This window comes from Lithobates pipiens, unplaced genomic scaffold (assembly GCF_037356315.1).
Source record: "Lithobates pipiens isolate NorthernLeopardFrog02 unplaced genomic scaffold, aLitPip1_a1.2 Scaffold_8, whole genome shotgun sequence".
NCBI lineage: Eukaryota > Metazoa > Chordata > Amphibia > Anura > Ranidae > Lithobates > Lithobates pipiens.
This window is the reverse complement of record NW_027507903.1, coordinates 449,840,977-449,864,340: the sequence shown is the minus strand read 5'-3', so window position 1 is coordinate 449,864,340 and position 23,364 is coordinate 449,840,977. Positions and strand designations below refer to the sequence as shown.

Below are 23,364 nucleotides of genomic sequence, written 5' to 3'. Positions count from 1 at the left end.
TGAATGCAGCCCCCAGCGTATTGCCATGAATGCAGCCTCCACCGTATTGCCATGAATGCAGTCCCCAGCGTATTCCATGAATGCAGCCTCCACCGTATTGCCATGAATGCAGCCTCCACCGTATTGCCATGAATGCAGCCCCCACCGTATTGCCATGAATGCAGCCCCCACCATATTGCCATGAATGCAGCCCCCACCGTATTGCCATGAATGCAGCCCCTAGCGTATTGCCATGAATGCAGCCCCCACCGTATTGCCATGAATGCAGCCCCCAGCGTATTGCCATGAATGCAGCCCCCCAGCGTATTGCCATTAATGCAGCCCTCACCGTATTGCCATGAATGCAGCCCCCCAGCGTATTGCCATGAATGCAGCCCCCACCGTATTGCCATGAATGCAGCCCCCAATGTATTGCCATGAATGCAGCCCCCACCATATTGCCAGGAATGCAGCCCACACATTGCCAGGAATGCAGCCCACACATTGCCAGGAATGCAGCCCACACATTGCCATGATGGCAGCCCACACATTGCCAGGAATGCAGCCCACACATTGCCATGGATGCAGCCCCCATATTGACATGAATGCCGCCCACACATTTCCATGAATGCAGCCTTGGAGGAGACAGGGAGGGGGCGGGATGAGCGCAGACAGACATACAGGAGAAACTCCTGTTTCTATCGACGTCCTCTTTAATTGAAAGTCCCGCCTCCTGTGATGGACAAAATGGTTGTCCAATAGCAGTGCAGGACGGGACTTCCTTTTACACAGGACGCTGTCCTGTATCCACGCCACTCGTCCCGCCCCCTCCATGGCAGCCAGCATATTTTTCTTTTGTTTCTGGCGAACAGGGATTCGTTGGGGGCCACAAAAGATATATATGTGAACATGACCAGACAGGCCGTCCGAAACCGGAACTTGGACATGCCTGCCTTAGAGCCATAACTTTCAACTGTCCCTAATTTGGAATCAAATCCTTCTATGAGGCTTGGTTCACACTAGCCAACTCCAACGTTGTGCGACTTTGGAATCTCACTTTCATACAACTTTAAAGTGACTTTAATAAGACTTTTAGACTCCATTCACACTTGTGCGACTTGTAATGCAACTTTGGACAGTAAGTCGAATGTTAAGTCGTTCCCCATGTTTTCCAATGATATCCATTCATATATGCGCAACTTAAAGTTGCAGCAACTTCAAAGTAGTTCATGCATTACTTCGGTCTGACTTCCATGAAACTTGAAGGCTATAGACTTCAATGTTAACCCTCAAAAGTTGCATGAAATTCATATCTGAATGTTAAAAAATGCAACAGTTGTCCATAATTACTAGTGAAAGCCAAAGTTGTATCCAAGTTGCACCCATCCAAAGTAGCATCAAATTTGCACTCCAAAAGTCAGGACAACTTTGGAGTCCTACACGTGTGAATGGAGCCTCAAAGTCGGATCCTAAATCGCAGGAGTGTGAACTGAGCCTTTAAGCCTCGTACACACGATCGGATTTTCATCAGGGAATTGTGTGATGAAAGACTGTTGGCCTAAAATCCGACCGTTAGTACGCTCCATCAGGCAATTATTGTCCAACTTTCACCCAACAAATGTTGGATAGCAGGCTAGTAAATTTTTGGCGGACAAAAATCTGTTGTCAGATTTTCCTATTGTTTTTACAAAAGTCCAAAGTACAAACACATATGCTAGGAATCAATGCTCACCAAACACAACATTAGCAGAAGGTGCCCAAAGGGTGGCACTCAAGAGCTGAATTTCCACATAGTACGTCACGACGTTCATGTTTGTTTGTTGGCTGACAATTGTGTTCTGTTTGTATGCAAGACAAGTTCCTGGCACATGCCCTTTGGACAAAGGTCCGCCGCTTTGTTGGCCACCAATCCAATCGTGTGTACGGGGCTTTACTCTTTCCTCCTCAGCTGTTCCTCTTTTGGGCTGATGTATAGGCCTTTAAAGAGGAAGTAAACCCTGATGAGTTTACTTCCTCTTTCATTCCCTGCAAAGGTAAAGCATAATAGACTACAATGCATCGCATAGTAGTCCATTATGTGTCACTTACCTGACACAGGAGCCAGCGATGTCACCGCTGTCCCCTGTAGTCCGGCGCATCCATCTTCTCGGTGGGTCTCGCTGCTCCGCCACTGTCATTCGGCGAAGCCGCGATGACGTCACTCCCGCGCATGCACACGGGAGCCGCCACACGCAGCATCTTTGCCGTTGACGATGCCACGTTCAGTGCACCTGCGCGCCGCTGTCTACGGCGCATGCACCGTAGACAGCGGTGCCTGTCTTTCGGCAAATATCTCCTAAACCGTGTAGGTTTAGGAGATATTTCTTGGACCTACGGGTAAGCCTTAATCTAGGCTTACCTGTAGGTCAGAGTGTGTTGTAAGGGTTTACAACCACTTTAAATGAATACATTTGTTACACTATACCAGAAAAGTCGTTTTGAAGAAAACTCATAGCTCCTAACTGTTTGGCAGAAGTACAGTGGGAGTACAGTGTCGGTTTCCCAACTATATTCACTGTTAGCTTTTCTTCACACCTCCACCACTCTATTCAAGCACTCCAGCACTTCTGGGTATGGAGGAGCATGTCATTACCTCTGCCTGGCACCACTGGTACTGCTATCACATTAGGTTGGGTATACTATCATCCCTGTGTAATGCTGTGTTCACACTATTGCGAATTGGATGCGGGTTTCTCCTGAAACAGACCTGAGACAGTTAAGGGGGACGCACTAGACCCCTGCTGTGAGCCACTCCGTACAGAGGTGTGAACCCAGCCTAAGCTACAACTCAGAAAATAATCTGAATTTACAGAAAGTCTGTTCTTCCTTAGTCACAGCAAATTTTCTTTCCTTTCCATTCAGTTATTAAAAACAACAGACAGAACCACCTACCTAAACTAAGTATCATATGCTATAAAATGTAAACTTTTGATTTTAGCTTCTATTTTATCATCCTGTCAAAAAAATTGAAACAGAAAGGCAAGAAAAGCCAGCGATACACTTATAAATTTCTCTTGTTCAGTCCACAGGCTGAACAAGAGAAATTCAGTAGATTACTCTATCCATGCTAAACAGCATAGATGAAGAAATCTGAACCACTGGCTATAGTATTCAGACAGACTGACAACCGCAGCTGTCTGAATACCTGAACAGTGACTGCATTGATGCAGTCACTGTTCATCTGATAACTTTACACCCAGCTCAGTTGATTTGTAAATTGATTTTAATAAATTTTGTTGATCTGGGTGATGCTTGTAGGGCCACCCACGGCTCAAATTTTGACCGATTCAGCAGGAATCTGCTGAAATTCAAGCAGTGTATGAACCAGTGTATTTTGCTGGGGAGTGAAAGTTATGCTGGCCATACACTATACGAAAAATCAGCTGAAAATCTGTCATTTAGAAAGTTTGTTTGTTTTTCGGCCAGTTAATGGGCACAAAATCGATAATCTTTGGGACGTTCTTGAGACGAAAAAACGAAGGACAAGTTTGGAAATTTTCTGCTGAACGAACGATAAATTGAAAGGTTAATGTGTCTCCCGTCCGAACTGTCTGCACTAGGTATATGTAAAAAAACAAAAAAAAGCAAACAAAAAATGCAATCATTATGTCCGCTGAACAATTTATCGGTCATTACATGATGGCACTATCGTTTGCCCTCACGGCCGAATGTTCGTTTATCAAAAATGGGTTCGGGCCGATTTTTCGTATCTTGAATGGCCAGCATTAGGCCGGCCATACACTGTTCTAATCTCGGCCGGTTCAGCAGGAACTGTCCGAAACTCGAACTGTTAAAGCAGTTGTGAGCTGCAAAAACAAAAAAAACTGCAAGGCAATGGCATAATGTGCTAGTATGCAATACATACTAACACATTATCAAATATTCACCTTGGAACAAAGCCTTCCAGCACTGTAATGTAATCGCTGAGAGGGCTGACATCTGGCCAATCACATAGCTCGGGGCTATGTGATTGGCCGGAGCCGCGATGACGTCACTCTTGTGTATGCGTGCAGAAGCTCTCTGTTCCGGCTCCATAAGCTCTGAAGTTACAGCAAGGCATGGCGGACGTTCAGAGCACATGCGCCAGTGATGACACTGGCTCTATGCAGGAAGAATATCTCCTAAATGGTGTACGTTTGGGAGATATTCATTTTACCTACAGGAAAGACTTATTATAGGCTTACCTACAGGTAAAAATGACAAAGCTGGGTTTACAGCCTCTTTAATGGGCAGGCTGAATGTACCAAGTTGATTAACTGATCAACTTGGGTGCAACCAGCCTCCCGGGTTTGCTTTCCCATGCATGTAGCTTGGCTCACTGAAGTTGAAAATTTGCATAACAGAACTCTCTGGGTTGGGCACTAGAAGAGCTCAATCCGCTATCTAGTGTGATGTGTAGATGCTTATGGTAGTCTATTTTCAAGTGTTTGTGATCAGTTTCTAACTTAAATAAAAGACCAGTTTAATTTAAGAAAGGATTAACTCCCCGTATGGTGTTGATGGAACCTTTATATAGTGATAAGTAAATCTGCTGAGTGGAAAAGATCATATCAGGTAGATGAGTGGGCAGACAATTTACAGAGATGTGCCGAGGTTGACCCAGCTGAGAGGACAAAGTTTACAGCTCTGAGCCCTGTGACCTCTATTTTTTTTTTTGTGTCTAAATAATTGGGTGAAGGGTGCTGGTAGGACATGGCTAAATATGCAGTGCTTTGTGGTGTTTGTATAACATCATAATCAAAATATACACGGCTATGCAAAGATTCACAATGAGAAAAGTACACATTACTGTGTCCTTACCCTGTTATTGATATTAAAAGACATTAGTCTTAATTCAAAGAACTTTTTTTTTTTATTCCATGTTACAGTTAGGGCCGGTTCACACTGCAGGCGAGGCGAGGCGACTCAGACTTGCCTTGCTGCGGCCTCAGCGGCGACTTGCAAATGACTTCTGTATAGAAGTCAATGCAAGTCGCCCCGAGGTCGCCCAAAAGTAGTACAGGAACCTTTTTTCTGAGTCGGAGCGACTCGAGTCGCTCCTCTCAGAACGGTTCCATTGTACAGAACGGGGGCGACTTGCGAGAGCGAGGCGAGGCGAGTCGTGTCGCCTCGCATCGCCCGCTGTGTGAACCGGCTCTTACGCTTATGTTAATGCCGAGATCTTTTGTTCAGTTACTAGAGGCATTACAGCACACCCCAGATTAATTTATTGCGCTAACGTGATCACTTGGCACCCATTATATTTTCTCAATCTATTTCTTTTCTCATTCTTTTTTAAACTAAAATTGAAAAAAAATGTTGCGTAGTTGTTAAGCCCACCTTCACAATGGACCGATTTGACATGTCAAATCGCATACCAAATTGGAGCCTATTGCCAGCAATAGCACCATCCGAATCAACTTTGTGGTGCCGGATCAATTCCCAAAAGTAGTTTCTGCACTCCTTTTGGTGACTTCGGTGGGGATTTCTATAGACTTCTGTGCATGAACCCGCACAGATGTCTGTCAAATCGCCTCCGAAGTTGGGCTGAAATGCCGGTTTGGGACCGTGTCCAGCTGCACAATTTCACACCTGCCTTCAGTGTGAATGTGGGCTAAAACAAAGAAAAAGGCAGTTTACAAAAATGGAAAAAGAATAGAATCCCAAGTCTCCAAAGGAGGAGCCTGGAGAAGGGGGATTTTACCATGTCATACAATACAAAGTAAAAAAAAAATTGCAAAAGAAATACAAGTTTATTAGACTTTAAAATACATTAATCCTTATTAAAAATTCATCCATAATTGCATGATATCAATGTAAAGTGTACAGAATTCTGAGCCTAGTGGACCAAAACGTTTTGCATAAATCCAGTGCTTCCTCAGGATCCACAACCTCTTTATATCAAAATATGGGGACAATTACTAAACGGACCATAGCCCCAACCTGGAAGACCCCGTATGTTGCCTTTCAAGGGGTGAAGTCACTTATGACTGCCTTGATGCTCTATGAGCAGATTTCTAGCATAGTGAATGAATCACATCCTATATTGCCCAAAGTCTGAGAACCATAGATTTCCTATGAGTTTCCCTCACTTCAGATGGCTTCTCCAGGCCTTCTCTGACAGCGTCTGACAGCTTATCTGAGTCTTTTTTCTTTTCCCTTTTCTCCTTCCCTCTCTAGTCTTTTCCTTACTCCCTTCTACTTTCTTTCTGGCTCTTCTTTTTTCTTGTCCTTACAGATGCCATCTTTGGGGTTGGTCACGGGAGTTGGGCCACCCCTGGGATGACTGTGAGTAGGCTGTGGCATATGGTATTTTTTCCTTTTCTTTCCATTTTGCATTTATTATCCTTCGATAGGTGTTTAACATCGATTGTGCTGTTCGTATTCCTTTTGGATTCCTCTGTAATACCTGATCATTCTTTTTTTTTTTTTGAAAAATATGTTTATTAAAAGTTTCATAACAAACAACACTTATAACAACAGTGCTCACAGTATACAAGAGCCGTTCAATGACACAGAAATATTCAATGCAACATAATATTTCAGCAGTTCACAGTAAAAAAACAAAAAGGTGCACCACTGGCGGCCCCAATGCCCTCTGCCAGTATAAACGATCCCCCATCTGGTTCCATAAAAGCAAGGGACAGCTCCTAAGGGCACTAAGGGGGGGAGGGGAGCAGAAATATAGCATAACGGAGCAAGCGTACCAATTCTCCCCCGCAACCACAGTCACCACCCCCATCTAAGCTGTTTCGGGGTCAGCTACCCAAGCATGCCAGACCTTATCATACTTCTTTGGACATCCCCGATGGAGGTAAGTATCTTTGTAAAGGGGGAAGACTGTTATTCACCAGGCGCTTCCATTGCACCACGGATGGGGGTTCTGCCTTTTTCCAGTGCATAGCAATATTCTTACGAGCATAAAAGAGCAGCAGGCCGGTCATCGTGCGTTTGGCGGTGGACTGCACCACGGGCTCAATGAGTCCCAATATGCAGACCTCCATGGCCAAAGGCACCACAGTCAAAGTGACCTTTCTGATCAGATGTAACACTGACTCCCAGTACTGCTGAACCCTAGGGCACTGCCAGAAAATGTGTGAGAAGTCCCCAGGGGAGGCCCCACATCGCCAACAGCTCAGAGGGTGCGCAGGGTTCATCCTATGGAGTCTGTACGGGGTGTAGTAGGCCCGGTGTACAATTTTAAATTGCACAAGGCGGTCCCTAATAGAGACCAGGGAGTTAAAAGGAAGGTCCCAAACATCATCCCAGTCATCTGTGTCTAGTGAGGGGATGTCAGTCCGCCACCTGGCCCAAAGTTTGTCAAGAGCCGGCAGCGACACATTTATGAGATGAGAGTATAAAACTGAAGTAGGTTTCCTGTCGCAGTCGGCCCTGAGTGTGTGTTCCAGTTTCGATGGTGCCAAATTGCAGGAGGAATTCGGGAATTGCGCCGTGAACGCATGGACCAGTTGAAGGTATCGGAATAGATAGTGACCAGGCACATTGTACTTGGAGATTAGGCTGGTAAAGGGGAGTAAAGAGCCCTGCTTCACGACATGCGACATAAGCTTAATCCCGTGCCTAGTCCATGCGCATGGGTCAGGGATCTGGTATAGATGAGACAGGCCAGGATTCAACCACAGTGGGGCATTCGGAGACACAACAGTGCATCCACGTCCCTCCAGGGCCAGCCCCGCCCGCCATGCTCGCAGGGTAGCGACCATGGAGGGAGTCAAAGAATAAGGAGCCCGAGGGCCTCGGTAGATGAGAAGCTGGAGGGCCTCCAACGAACCCAGAACCGAAGCCTCCAGGACAGTGGAGGAGTTTGTTTGGTCCGGCTGCAGCCACCAGGCTACCGTAACCAGCTGTGCGGACAAATAGTATTTGTAACAGTCTGGGAAAGCCATGCCCCCCTGCGTCCGTGGTCTCATCAAAGTGGTCAAGCGGTACCTGGGTGGCGAGGAGCCCCAAATTAAGGAGGAGAAAGTCTGGTTCAGTTTTTTGAAAAACGACTTAGGCAACCACTGCGGGGAGTGACGAAACAGGTAAGTAAGTCTGGGGATGACCTTCATTTTAAGGAGATTTACACGCCCCCAGAGCGACAATGGCAGGTTACTCCATGATTTGAGCTTAGCCTGGATATCCAAAAAAACCGGGGTAAGATTGAGTGTGAGGTAATCCGACGCCAAGTGAGATACCTGAACCCCCAGATACTTAAATGAGTCAACCCAGACAAGGGGGTTGTCCGAGAGCGAAGTGGCCCTTGCCCCCTGATCAATCGGAAACAGAAGAGATTTGGACCAGTTCACCCTGAGACCAGTGACCCCTGCATAAGTATCCAGCACATCTAACACTCCCTTCAGTGCAGGACCAGCATCATTTAGAAAGAGCAGCATGTCATCTGCGTACAGGGCCACCCTCTCCTCCAGCAGCCCAATACGCAACCCGGACACCCGGGGCGAGACACGCAGTGCCTCCGCCACAGGTTCGATCGCAAGGGCAAACAGAGTCGGAGAGAGAGGGCAGCCCTGCCTGGTCCCCTTAAAAAGCCTGAAGGGGGCGGAAAGGGCTCCCCCCAACTGAACCGACGAAGTCGGGCTCTTATAAATCACCTGAAGCCAATTAATAAACAGCAAAGGGAAGCCCATTTTCCGCAGGGTTCCCCACAAAAAAGGCCATTCCACCGTGTCGAAGGCCTTCTCGACATCCAAGGAGGCCACCACCCGGGTTCCCACATTTAAATGGTGGGTGTGAATGTTAGTAAAGAGTCTCCTGAGGTTAATGTCCGTAGATCTACGGGGCATGAAACCAGTCTGGTCAGAGTCTATCACCGAGGGGAGCATGGGATAAAGTCTACGGGCCAAAAGCTTGGTCAATATTTTAAAGTCAGAGTTCAATAAGGCTATGGGCCTATAGGAAGCACAGGAGGTGGGGTCCTTAAGGGCCTTGTGAATCAATGTTAAGTGGGCATGGTACATGGAAGCAGGCAATTCACCAGCAGTCAGACAGGTAGTATAGAGCTGAGCCAGTGGGGGGCGCCAGAAGAGCCCCGTGGGTCTTGTAAAAGGCCATCGGAAGTCCATCAGGCCCCGGAGCCTTACCCGGAGGAAAAAAACTAATGACCCCCAGGACCTCCAGCGCCGTAAAAGGCTGGACCAGAGTCTCCCTCTCCGAGTCAGAGAGCCATCCCAGCGCCAGCTGGTCCAACAAAGTATGGAGTGACTCGGGTCGAAAGTCGGTAGGGAGGCCTGAGGAGTACAACCTTTCATAAAAGGCGCTGAAAGTCCGCAGTATATCCGAGGGGGAGGTCACGGTGTCCCCCTCCGGAGTCTGCAAGGCAGACACCAGAGTAAGGGGTTGGTCATGTTGAGCCATCATCGCCAGCAAACGTCCGTTCCTATCTCCTTGTTCAAATACCCGCTGCTTCCCCTTATACATGTCAAGTCTGGTAATTTCCGTCAGGTGTAGCTGCAAGTCCCTCTGAGCTGCCATCAGTAAGTCAAAATTGGTAGGGTTGGGGTCCGCCGTGTATGTGGCATTACACTTATCAACGGCTTGTTGTAGTGAGAGAGTCATACTCGCCTGTTTTTTCTTAATGTCAGCAATACAGGAAATATATTGGCACCTGATCATTCTTTAGTCCCTGCATAGGGAACCTATATGCTTGCTTCTGATTTTTGTTGTGTCATAAAAACCAATAAATACATTGAAACAGAAAGTACGGGTACAATGTCTATAATAAGAAGGCAGTAATTACAAAATTGGACATTATGACATTATGTTACTTCATATTACAATTATGCCTGAAATTTACACTTGCAGAGAAATGTGAGCCCCATGTAAAGATGAGAAAAGAAAAAGGGGAAAAAAGGGGGGGGGAGTGTATTCCTTTTACAAATTCATTTTTCTGAGTATTGTATGGCTCGCTACCATCCCCCTACTCCAGGCTACTACTTTGGAGACTTGGGGTTCTCTTCTTTCTCCAAGTTAGTAAGCTATGATTCAATGGGGAATGGTGTCAGGATTCCTAATTTTTTTTTTGATTTTGACATGGTCTCTTCCCCCACTTAATTAACTTAAATACTTGGAAAGAAAAGACAGATTTCTTTGCACTACTCTCCTCCTTTTGGGTGCTATCCTCCAAAATGACTTACTGCTCCCTCCTGCTGCCGTTGGGCTTCCTGGTTGAATGACACCCAACGTTATTCAGACTGCTTCCTGTAAGCCCAGGGAGTCATAGACTCAAGGAGCAAGGACCGCCAATGGAAGAGGACTCCAAGGATCATGTGACTGAAGAGGAGATTGAAGATAAGACATCTGGAGTAAAGGTATGTATACTAAAAAATTGTTTTAAAAATTGAGGTGGGTGTACGATACGGGTGAGCTTTGTATCTAATCTTAAGTTTGATTTTAAACTGACCCTGTTGTTTTCTTTGAAGCGATATTAAGCCCAAAAACAAAAATGAAATATATTGCAGCTTATCAGTCCTTAGATGTGGTGGTTGCTTTAGCTTTCTTTTTTTTAGACTTTTCCTTTATTTGACCCTGCCAGTAACACACTTGCTGTCTACAGTGTCTGCATTATGGATGAAGTAGAAAGGCAGACACCTTTGAAAAGCACCGTTGTCAATCTGGGGAGAGGATAGTGTAATGCCCCGTACACACGATTGTTGGCTCCAACTTTTCTTGCATACACACGGTCACACAAATGTTGGCCAACAATTACAAACGTAGTGACGTACAAGACGTATGGCGAGCTGATAAAAAGGAAGTTCAATAGTCATGGGATATCTCCATTACGAACGCTAATTTTACAAGACTGAGCGCTTCTGGCTCGTAGTTGATTCTGATCATGCGTGGACTTTTGTGCGACAGACTTGTGTACACGTGCTCAGAAAGTCCGACAACAAAAATTTGTTGGCAGAAAATTTGAGAACCTGCTAGCCAACATTTGTTGGCAGAAAGTCCATCAACAAATGTTCAATGGAGCATACAGACTTTCAGCCAACAAGCTCACCTCCAACATTTGTTGTCCGAAAATCCGATTGTGTGTACGCAGCATTAGTCTAGCAGGTTGGATGAACTTGACTGACAAATGTGGATGTGGACTCACAAAGTGGATGTAAACCCACACATTCCCACTGAAGTGAACAGCCTCAGATGATACACAGGGATGAAACAAATATCCCTACATAAGTTTTACATGTATATCTGCTGTCTTCAGCTTTATATACTGTCTAGAAAGTGCACACCCTGTTAGAATTTTCTCTTCCTGATTCACCTGTGGGTGTGGATTCTTGGCATACACTGTGAGACAGCTGATTGGAGGAAAGGCACACACCCCCACTCCACATAGCTAGAAAAAGAAAGAAACAATGCGGTGTTCTGCATTGAACCGGATCACCCCCAAATCGCTGGGGAAGTGGAGCAGAACCAGACATACCTCTTATAGAGGTAATACTCGAGGCGGGTGCCTGCACAGAGACTGGCGCAGCAGCAGGGACGGCCTGCGACTCAGGTTGTACCGGAGCAGCCACCGTGGGGAATTCCAGGTGAGCCGTGTGACTCAGGAGCGTTTGTAAAGCCATGGCAAACTGATCCATGCGGTGATCTTGCTCATCCAATCTGGATTTTTTTTTACCAACAAGTGGATTGACTGTATCTTCTGAATTCATGGCCTTCGCCTACTGTCAGAAACTATGAATCAGACCGAGACAGAAGTACAATTAAATCACACTTGTTTATTAAATAAAAATAAAAAGGTAATTAGAAAAAGCATAGTCAAAGCATAGCCAGAGTCCAGTAAACGGATCGAGTAGTCAGCCAGGCCAGAGTTCAATAACCAGATCGGGTAATCAGCCAGGCCAGAAGTCAGGGATCCAAGTAGAGCAACGGCAAGCAGGATAAGGAGCCAGAAGGGATGTCAGTAAGCCAGTCTTTAAACAGAACCGCAGGAGATGGTTTCTTGTGATGTGACCAAGGCGAAGGCAGAGGTGAAGTGAGCTGGACACCTTTAAGTAGGCAGGTCAGATGAGCATGATCAGGAACAGCTGGTAACTGTGGAGAGAGATGAGAGCTGGCAATTAGCCAACAGCTGAGCAGCCAGCCCAGAGAAGGAAGGGCTAAGCCAGCCCTGACAGCTACGCTGTGAATAGTTCAGCTCTCTGCTAATCTAATTATAGCATCCACCCGACACAAAATTCTGTCTGGTTTTATCTCCGTTGACTGAGAACTTGTCAGATGTTATCATGCTGATAACAGAAGAATGGAGCAAGAGAAAGCCACTGAACTTAGGGCTTTGAAGAGCGATAAGAAAACACTACAGATAAAATGTGCTCAGGTCAAATTTCATTAATTTCATCCACTTTAAGGCTGAACTCCAGCTAACACTTTTTAAGCAGTTACAGCAATAGTTTTGTTTTTCTTTTTGTGATAAAGATTTTAAATAAATAAATAAAAGCTCACAACTGTAAGCACCCCTGTCAGTATTAAATGGTTTGTCTCAACCCTCTAACTGCCACTTTTCCCGAACAGCTTGGTTTGTTAAAGGAAGGTTAAAAAATAACAGACTTACTGGCTGGATCACAGGTGAGACTAAAGGCACGTGCCATAGCTTTTAAAATACTTGCACAGCTTGCATGTAGGTAGAATATCACATAACCAGAAACCGCCCATTGTGGTCACCAGCATAGGCATCCAGCAGTGGTTGAGCATAGGGTCTGGTGCTTGGAATGCATGTGAACTGAGTACATACCTGTGCTGAAAGAACTGTGCATGTGTGCACAAGAGCATGAGTGTGCACATGAGCGTGAGCATGCATGCTTGAATTGACTTTGGTGCCTAGTGGCTCATTTAAAGCACTGCAAGATTCAAGATCATTGCTGAGTAGTGATGGACGAACTTCCGACGGGACGTTTCGCGAACGCGAAACGCGAACGGACACAAACGTTCGCGAAAACGACCGTTCGCCGCGGGCTCCATTGACTTCAATGGGAGGCGAATTTCGCAAACCTTTAGGTCGAATTTGCGGCCACGGGGTAATTATTAGGGGGTAGCACGTAGTCCCACCACCTGGACAATAGCATAATACATGTATGAGGTGAATTTGGGATCGATAACTACAAGCATTTTTTTTTTATTTGGGAAATTGTTCTGACAATTCAGGACTATGGAGCTAATGAAGGCAATGGAGGAGAGGGAAGGTCAGGGACCAGGGTAGGCAAACAAGAGGGTGCAGGAGATACAGAGCACTGACAGCAGCACCGTAATACAGAGCACTGACATCAGCACCGTGACATACAGCGCTGACAGCAGCTCCGTGACATACAGCGCTGACAGCAGCTCCGTGACATACAGCGCTGACAGCAGCTCCGTGACATACAGCGCTGACAGCAGCTCCGTGACATACAGCGCTGACAGCAGCTCCGTGACATACAGCGCTGACAGCAGCACCGTGACATACAGCGCTGACAGCAGCTCCGTGACATACAGCGCTGACAGCAGCTCCGTGACATACAGCGCTGACAGCAGCTCCGTGACATACAGCACTGACAGCAGCTCCGTGACATACAGCGCTGACAGCAGCTCCGTGACATACAGCGCTGACAGCAGCACCGTGACATACAGCGCTGACAGCAGCTCCGTGACATACAGCGCTGACAGCAGCTCCGTGACATACAGCGCTGACAGCAGCTCCGTGACATACAGCGCTGACAGCAGCTCCGTGACATACAGCGCTGACAGCAGCTCCGTGACATACAGCGCTGACAGCAGCTCCGTGACATACAGCGCTGACAGCAGCTCCGTGACATACAGCGCTGACAGCAGCTCCGTGACATACAGCGCTGACAGCAGCTCCGTGACATACAGCGCTGACAGCAGCTCCGTGACATACAGCGCTGACAGCAGCACCGTAAGCAGCCCCAGGAGGAAGTCAGCACAGCACAGGGATGGTGTGATCCCCTCATAATAAGAACCCCCAGGAGGAAGTCAGCACAGCACAGGGATGGTGGGAGCCCCTCATAATAAGAACACCCAGGAGGAAGTCAGCACAGCACAGGGATGGTGGGAACCCCTCATAATAAGCAGCCCCAGTAGAAATATGACACCGCTCAACCTCTTCAAAGAGGAGGGTAGGGGCATATAGTACGGTGTGCTTTTTTGGGTCAGGGAAGTGAGCCAAATGAATTAAGAAGGTCTGTGTGCTTGATTCCAAAAATTGTTTATAGACATATACATGGTCTACTGATCACATGTGTTGAATTCCTCCGAGATCCATGCCTCATTCATTTTTAGAAATGTGAGGTAGTTAACACTGTGGTGAGCTAGGCGAGTACGCTTATCGGTCACAATCCCCCCTGCTGCGCTGAACGTCCTTTCGGACAGGACACTGGATGAGGGGCAAGCCAACAGTTCGATTGCAAATTGGGCAAGCTCTGGCCAGAGGTCAAGCCTGCCCACCCAGTAGTCTAGGGGTTCATCACTCCTCAGAGCGTCCACATCGGCCGTTAACCCAATGTAGTCGGACACCTGACGGTCTAGGCGTTCCCTGATGCTGGATCCGGATGACACCTGTCGATGGGTCGGCTGAAAGAATGACCTCATATCCGAAGTCACCAACACATCTTCAAACCGGCCTCTTCTTGCAGGCGCTGTTGGATTGGTACCCGCAAATCCTTCTCTGGGAGTGGGAATTGCTCCTCTGCCAGCGCACGCAAAAGCAGAATGCAGCATTTCTCGAAGCAAGGCCTGGAAGTGCTGCATTCTGACAGCCCTCTGCGACGGCGGTAACATTTCCACCATTTTGTGTTTGTACCGGGGGTCTAAGTACGTTGCCACCCAGTACTGGTCCTTGACCCTCATGCTTTTTATACGGGGGTCCCTATTAAAACACTGGAGCATGAAGGCCCCCATTTGCACTAAAGTGGAAGCGGTGTGGTGGCCTGGCTCCTGCTCATCATCCAGGATAATGTCGTCCTCTTCATTCTCCTCTCCCCATCCTCGCACAACAGGGATCCCAGAAAGGTTTAAAGCATGCTCTTCTTGCTCCTGCTCATCCGCCCCGGCACCATCCTCCTCTGACTCCTCATCAGACTCCTGTTGTTGACTTGTCTCAGATAGAGTAGCCCCCCCTGGGAATTCATCCAGCATTGCGACTTCCTCATCTTCCCGCTCCTGCTCCTCCACAGCCTGATCAATGACACGACGCAATGCACGCTCCAGAAAGAAGGCATAAGGTACCATGTCACTGATGGCGCCATGGCTGCGACTGACCAGTTTGGTGATCTCCTCAAATGGCCGCAGAAGTCTGCATGTGTCGCGCATGAGCAGCCACTGGCGCGGTGAAAAAAAACCCAGCTCCCCAGAACCGTTTCTTTCGCAGAGTTCATACAGGTAGACGTTAACTGCACGTTTCTGCTGGAGCAGCCTATCAAGCATATAGAAGGTTGAGTTCCATCGCGTCGGGCAATCGCAAATAAGACGTCTGACCGGCAGATGGTGTCGCCGCTGAATGTCAGCAAGGCGAGCCATGGCCGTGTAAGATCTTCTGAAATGGGCCGAGATTTTCCTTGCCTGCCGCAAGATGTCCTGGACCCCAGGGTATTTGACAAGGAATCGCTGCACGACCAAGTTTAAGACGTGTGCCATGCACGGCACGTGCGTGATTTTGCCCTGTTTCAATGCGCTAAGCAGATTGGCACCGTTGTCACACACCACTTTACCAACTGTCAAATTGAGCGGTGTTAGCCACTCATCTGCCTGTGAACGCAAAGCTGAAAGGAGTGCCGGGCCAGTGTGGCTCTTTGCTTCCAGGCACAACAGACGCAGCACGGCATGGCAACGTCTCACCTGGCATGTGGAATAGGTTCTGGGGAGCTTGGGCGGTGCAGTGGAAGAGACGCTAGCAGCGGAAAAGGAGGAGGCAGCTGAGGAGGAGAGGGAGGAGGATGGAGTAGGAGGAGGAGAAGAAGAGTCAGGCCTGCATGCAATCCGTGGCGGTAAAACCAAATCTACACGGGTGCCACGGGTTACATGCTTGACGGCCGTCAGAAGGTTCACCCAGTGGGCAGTAAAACTGATATACCTTCCCTGCCCGTGTTTGCTAGACCACGTGTCTGTGGTCAGATGTATCTTGGCACCGACACTGTGTGCCAGAGATACATTCACTTGCCGCTGAACATGGCCATATAGCTCTGGGATGCCCTTCTCTGAGAAATACTTCCTTCCTGGGACCTTCCATTGTGGTGTTCCAATGGCCACAAATTTGCGAAAGGCCTCCGAGTCCACCAGTTTATATGGCAGTAGTTGGCGGGCTATGAGTTCTGACAAGCCAGCCGCCAACCGTTGGGCAAGAGGGTTATCCGGCGTCATCATTTTTTTACGCTCAAACATTAGGCCCACGGAAGCCTGCCTTTTTGCAGAAAAATGTGAGCTTGGCGTGATGGAAGGTGGAGTGGAGGACAATTGTGAGGAGAGAGGAGAAGGAGAAGTAGAAGACGAGGCTGGACGGTGAGAGCCTGCAGTGTGGCTTTGTGTGTTCCGTTGCTCCCACTGGGCTCGGTGATGGCTGCTCATGTGCCTTCTTAAGGCGGTCGTCCCTAGGTGAGTATTGGGCTTACCGCGACTAACGCGTTGACTGCAAAGATTGCAGATGGCAACGCTATTGTCAGCAGCGGACACGTTAAAAAAAGCCCACACTGCGGAGCCATGTGCCGGTGTCCTGGGAGCGCCAGATGTGACCGTACATGGTCGATGACTCGCTCCTGATACATTTGCAGTCTGCTTTGTCCCTGCTGTGCAATGTAAGTCATTGCTGCTTCTCCTCCCTATCTGCTGGTCCATATCTCCCTCTGAACTCCCCTCCTCTTCCTCTCTTGTGGGCACCCACGTGACATCACTAGACACGTCATCATCAACGTCACCTTCCCCACCGCTATAAGTAGAGTAGGCAGCAACACCGGGGACCAACCTCCTCCTTGGGCTGATCTGGGTACTGGCGTCAGACTGCTGAGTAGCGCTTGTTGCTACCTCCTCTTCCTGATCCAATACCAAGAGTGGCTGCGCATCAGAAATGTCCTCTTGATATGGATCGGAAAATAATTCCAGTGACTCAAGCGGAAGGTATGTGGTGGTGGTGGTGGTGGTCGTGTTGTTGGTGGTAGTGTCTTTGGGGGTGCACATAGCAGAGAGTGAAGAAGAGGGTGCAGATCGAGAGGATGAGGAGGGTGCAGAAGAGTAAGGCTGAGCGAGCCACTCAACCAAGTCTGGTGCATCCTTTAAAGTAATTGAACGCACCTTCTGCAACTTCCCACTTTGGCTCAAGCCTGTTGCTCCTGCCCTACCCCTACCACCCCTGCGGAAGGGCCTGCCTCTTCCTCTGCATGTCATTTTTTAAATGACCCTGTGACAAAACTCTTAGTCCCTATACCGCTGAAGGACTGCTGCAGTATAGGTGAGCGGTCAGCAGTGGTGCACGTCAACCCTATCTATTGTGGACCGATAGCGGTCCTTACAGAACAGCAGACTGTACCGCACTCAAGCCTATGTACCGTAGCACCCTATACCAAGTTACCAGTCCTTATAAGAACTTTTGTGGACCAAGCAGGTTGTGTATTAGTGTTTAGCAGACTGTACGTCAGTCCCTATACCGCTGAAGGACTGCTGCAGTATAGGGCAGCGGTCAGCAGTGGTGCACGTCAACCCTATCTATTGTGGACCGATAGCGGTCCTTACAGAACAGCAGACTGTACCGCACTCAAGCCTATGTACCGTAGCACCCTATACCAAGTTACCAGTCCTTATAAGAACTTTTGTGGACCAAGCAGGTTGTGTATTAGTGTTTAGCAGACTGTACGTCAGTCCCTATACCGCTGAAGGACTGCTGCAGTATAGGGCAGCGGTCAGCAGTGGTGCACGTCAACCCTATCTATTGTGGACCGATAGCGGTCCTTACAGAACAGCAGACTGTACCGCACTCAAGCCTATGTACCGTAGCACCCTATACCAAGTTACCAGTCCTTATAAGAACTTTTGTGGAACAAGCAGGTTGTGTGTTAGTGATTAGCAGACTGTACGTCAGTCCCTATACCGCTGAAGGACTGCTGCAGTATAGGTGAGCGGTCAGCAGTGGTGCACGTCAACCCTATCTATTGTGGACCGATAGCGGTCCTTACAGAACAGCAGACTGTACCGCACTCAAGCCTATGTACCGTAGCACCCTATACCAAGTTACCAGTCCTTATAAGAACTTTTGTGGACCAAGCAGGTTGTGTATTAGTGTTTAGCAGACTGTACGTCAGTCCCTATACCGCTGAAGGACTGCTGCAGTATAGGGCAGCGGTCAGCAGTGGTGCACGTCAACCCTATCTATTGTGGACCGATAGCGGTCCTTACAGAACAGCAGACTGTACCGCACTCAAGCCTATGTACCGTAGCACCCTATACCAAGTTACCAGTCCTTATAAGAACTTTTGTGGACCAAGCAGGTTGTGTATTAGTGTTTAGCAGACTGTACGTCAGTCCCTATACCGCTGAAGGACTGCTGCAGTATAGGGCAGCGGTCAGCAGTGGTGCACGTCAACCCTATCTATTGTGGACCGATAGCGGTCCTTACAGAACAGCAGACTGTACCGCACTCAAGCCTATGTACCGTAGCACCCTATACCAAGTTACCAGTCCTTATAAGAACTTTTGTGGACCAAGCAGGTTGTGTATTAGTGTTTAGCAGACTGTACGTCAGTCCCTATACCGCTGAAGGACTGCTGCAGTATAGGGCAGCGGTCAGCAGTGGTGCACGTCAACCCTATCTATTGTGGACCGATAGCGGTCCTTACAGAACAGCAGACTGTACCGCACTCAAGCCTATGTACCGTAGCACCCTATACCAAGTTACCAGTCCTTATAAGAACTTTTGTGGAACAAGCAGGTTGTGTGTTAGTGATTAGCAGACTGTACGTCAGTCCCTATACCAATGAAGGACTGCTGCAGTATAGGGCAGCGGTCAGCAGTAGTGCACGGCAACCCTATGTATTGTGGACCGATAGCGGTCCTTACAGAACAGCAGACTGTAACGCACTCAGGCCTATGTACCGTAGCACCCTATACCAAGTTACCAGTCCTTATAAGAACTTTTGTGGACCAAGCAGGTTGTGTGTTAGTGATTAGCAGACTGTACGTCAGTCCCTATACCAATGAAGGACTGCTGCAGTATAGGGCAGCGGTCAGCAGTAGTGCACGGCAACCCTATGTATTGTGGACCGATAGCGGTCCTTACAGAACAGCAGACTGTACTGCACTCAGGCCTATGTACCGTAGCACCCTATACCAAGTTACCAGTCCTTATAAAAACTTTTGTGGACCAAGCAGGTTGTGTGTTAGTGTTTAGCAGACTGTGCGTCAGTCCCTATACCGCTGAAGGACTGCTGCAGTATAGGGCAGCGGTCAGCAGTAGTGCACGGCAACCCTATGTATTGTGGACCGATAGCGGTCCTTACAGAACAGCAGACTGTAACGCACTCAGGCCTATGTACCGTAGCACCCTATACCAAGTTACCAGTCCTTATAAGAACTTTTGTGGACCAAGCAGGTTGTGTGTTAGTGATTAGCAGACTGTACGTCAGTCCCTATACCAATGAAGGACTGCTGCAGTATAGGGCAGCGGTCAGCAGTAGTGCACGGCAACCCTATGTATTGTGGACCGATAGCGGTCCTTACAGAACAGCAGACTGTACTGCACTCAGGCCTATGTACCGTAGCACCCTATACCAAGTTACCAGTCCTTATAAGAACTTTTGTGGACCAAGCAGGTTGTGTGTTAGTGATTAGCAGACTGTACGTCAGTCCCTATACCAATGAAGGACTGCTGCAGTATAGGGCAGCGGTCAGCAGTAGTGCACGGCAACCCTATGTATTGTGGACCGATAGCGGTCCTTACAGAACAGCAGACTGTACTGCACTCAGGCCTATGTACCGTAGCACCCTATACCAAGTTACCAGTCCTTATAAGAACTTTTGTGGACCAAGCAGGTTGTGTATTAGTGTTTAGCAGACTGTGCGTCAGTCCCTATACCGCTGAAGGACTGCTGCAGTATAGGGCAGCGGTCAGCAGTAGTGCACGGCAACCCTATGTATTGTGGACCGATAGCGGTCCTTACAGAACAGCAGACTGTACCGCACCCAAGCCTATGTACCGTAGCACCCTAGACAGACCAAGTTACCAGTCCTGATAAAGAGCTTTGTGGAACAAGTGAGTTGTGAATGATTAGCAGACTGCAGCAGAAGGGCAGCAGTCAAGTATAATATTCTTTCTATATTTGGAAGAAAGAATATTATACGTGTACAAGCCTATTACCGTACCACTGATACCAGTCCTGAAAAGAACCTTTGTGGAACTAATAGTAACAGCAAGTCTTTAAAATTATCCTCACTGCCTGACACACTGCTTCCTGCCTGTCCCTATACAAATTGGCAAAAAAGAGTAGGCTGGAACGATTAGCTGGAACAGCTCTTTTGTGGACCTGATAGTAACAGCTAATGATGATGATGATGATGATGATGAAGAAAGACTAATCTGGCTGAGCTGTCCCTAAAATAGCAGCATACAGCGCTCTGTCCCTTTATCTAAACTGACAAAAGAAACTCAGGCTGCTGACCTAACACCTATACCAGTCCTGAAAAGAACTTTTGTGTACCAAATAGCTAGCGTTTTCTCTGTCCCTACTCCACACAGGATCCTTTCCCTACAGTGACAGAAGAAAGAATGTAAAATGGCCACCGGATCGGGTGTATTTATAGGTTAGGGGGAATGTCCAAGTGTCCATGAGCTGTCATGTCTCAATTGGTTGTCCTGTAACACATGATAAACGTGTCACGAAAGGTTAAAGTTCTTGTATACATTAAACACGTAAGTCCGCCGGGGCGAACGACGGAAAAAGGCGTTCGAACCCGCGGACGGCGAAAGTCGGAAATTCGCCGCGAAACGACCGCCGGGCGAACCGTTCGGCCATCACTATTGCTGAGTGGTCGTCAGCTCCTGTGACCCATGACCAGACCCTCCTAGTTGCCGTGATATACCTTGGTTTGCCTTCTAAATACGCCAGATCTCAATCCCTTTGGTACCTGACCTTGGCTTGCTTCTTGACATCACACCTTGCTTATCCCTTTGGCTCATCTTCTGCCCGTGTGATACTGACCTCAGCCCGGCTCTTGTTTATGCTTACATCTTCGGAATCTCTGCCTGGCTTTGCTGCCTGCCCATTGCCAATTTCTGCCTGTCTGACCACGTTCTTGCCTCCGGCTTCTGCAAGCCCTGTGACAACTTCTGGCACGAGTTCCTGTTCTTCAGTTTCTACTTCATTGCCAGATCCAGTTCTTCTGCTGGCCAGGACTTGGTACAGGCACCTGTGCCACTCTTCTTCTTCTCCCTGATTTTTTTTAAAGAGATCCTGTCACTAGCTCATTTAACAGACATTTCATATGTTTTAGGCATGTTATATATACTGTACCTATAAAAACCTCCCTTGTGTAGACATCTAAAGGGCCATAGACTGGATTGTATGTGAAGTCAGCACCTCTAGCAGATTCAGATCTGTGACACAAGTAACATTCTATAGTGTTTCCCTTTGGTTCTCCGCTGGCAGCTATATAAAATATTATGTAGGGAGGGGTGAAATTGCTGGGCCAGCACAGACAGTTATTAGATACTCTCAGAAGATGACAGGGCTATGACATGCAAGTAGGGAGGGGGCTGTGCTTAGGGAGTTGACTCTTCTGAAGTAGCTATATGTGCTAACAAGTTCAGAGGGACATTGCAAGTAAATAAATATTATTTAATTATTTATTATTTAAAATATTATTTATTTTAAATCATATTTATTTAAATATTATTTATGTATACAAAAATTGTTGAAAGTAAGCATTTTAACCTTTTTGGAGTCCTGTAGCAAGCGAATGGGAGATCACATTTATAAAGCCCAGTGCTGTGCTTTATAAGTGTGCCTTTTTTTTATTTTTTAACAAAAGCAGGGCTACAGTAGGGTCATATCACTAGTTTATGACTGGGTCCCATAATTAATTAGCATACAGTGTAAACCCCAGCACAAAGCCTCCACATACCTGTGCTCTAGACTGCTGTATAAACAGTATAGGAAAACTGCAGGGGTGCATTAGTCTACGGAGCCTTACACTGCGCCACAGAGATTGCTTATCTCACAGAAAAATAATAAATAAGACCTCCACCCAAACCACGTACTTTCATTTTGCATGAGCGAGTGGGACATCCCAGTTGTGCAATTTTACTTAATTCTCTGCTCTTCCGTATATAGTAAGGGGCAATGTACAAAACTCAGCACTGCATAGCAACCAATCACAGCCTTTTTAAAGTGAACCTGTACTTTGTCCTTACTAGTGAAAGTAATGCATAGCTCCCAGCTGTCTCTGATTTCGAGGGACTGTCCTTGATTTGGAACAATGTCCCTCTGTCCCTTATTGCTCCTCATTTGTCCCTCATTTTGGTCTGATCTATATAGCTGTATATAAAATGCACTTTTTATCTATCAAAAAGTGTTTTCCAGTGCTAAACCTTTCATCTGATTTCTAAATTGTAAATTCCAAAAGCCAATATAAAGGAATAGTAGAAGTAAAAAAAAAAAGCACTTGTGGGTTTAACCAATCTTGTTTTTTGTACAATTCTCCTTTAAGGGGGCGTGGCAAGGGATGTGTTCTATGCCTGCCTACTTTTGCTGAGGGGTGTCCCTCATTCCCATTGCAAAAATTTGGGAGGTATGGCAATGGGTTCATCTTAAATGGTAAATTTGTGCATACTTTTTCTGTGCTTTACTGCTGACCCAATCTGCTTACAGACTGTCAAAAAAAATGCAGTACTTCCAGGTGTGAAGAAAGACATTACCAACACCCTGCCCCTCATACGCACACAGCAGCAATCGGCACCTGAAACATGTCACATAGGGGTGGAAGGGTCATGGACAGCCCTGTATTTATTACGCGGGAGTCTTGGGTGGTCTATCAAAAGATCAGGGTACCCATAATGCCCCGTACACACGAGCGGACTTTTCAACATCCAAAGTCCGAAGGACCGAGTCCGTCAGACTATCCGATCGTGTGTGGGCTGCAACGGACTTTTGATTCGCCAAAGTCTGACGGACTTTAGAAATGAAGCATGCTTCAAATTTTCCCGAAGGAACTCCGCCGGACCCGGTCCCCTTCGAAAACTCCGCTCGTGTGTATGCTACTCCGACGGACTAAAACCGACGCTAGGGCAGCTATTGGCTACTGGCTATGAACTTCCTTATTCGAGTCGGGTCGTACGTCATCACGTTCGAATCCGTCAGAGTTTAGTGTGATCGTGTG

General features: G+C 47.5%; 1 long non-coding RNA gene across 1 annotated transcript; it reads right to left on the bottom strand.

The window, feature by feature from the left end:
- Window positions 1-11,718: 11,718 nt before the first annotated feature.
- Window positions 11,719-21,519, bottom strand: LOC143960096 (uncharacterized). Its single transcript, XR_013270262.1, has 2 exons — window positions 21,189-21,519; window positions 11,719-12,054 (listed from the first exon to the last, which is right to left on the bottom strand). It is a non-coding gene; the product is annotated as an uncharacterized LOC143960096 (long non-coding RNA).
- Between the last annotated feature and the right edge of the window lie 1,845 nt (window positions 21,520-23,364).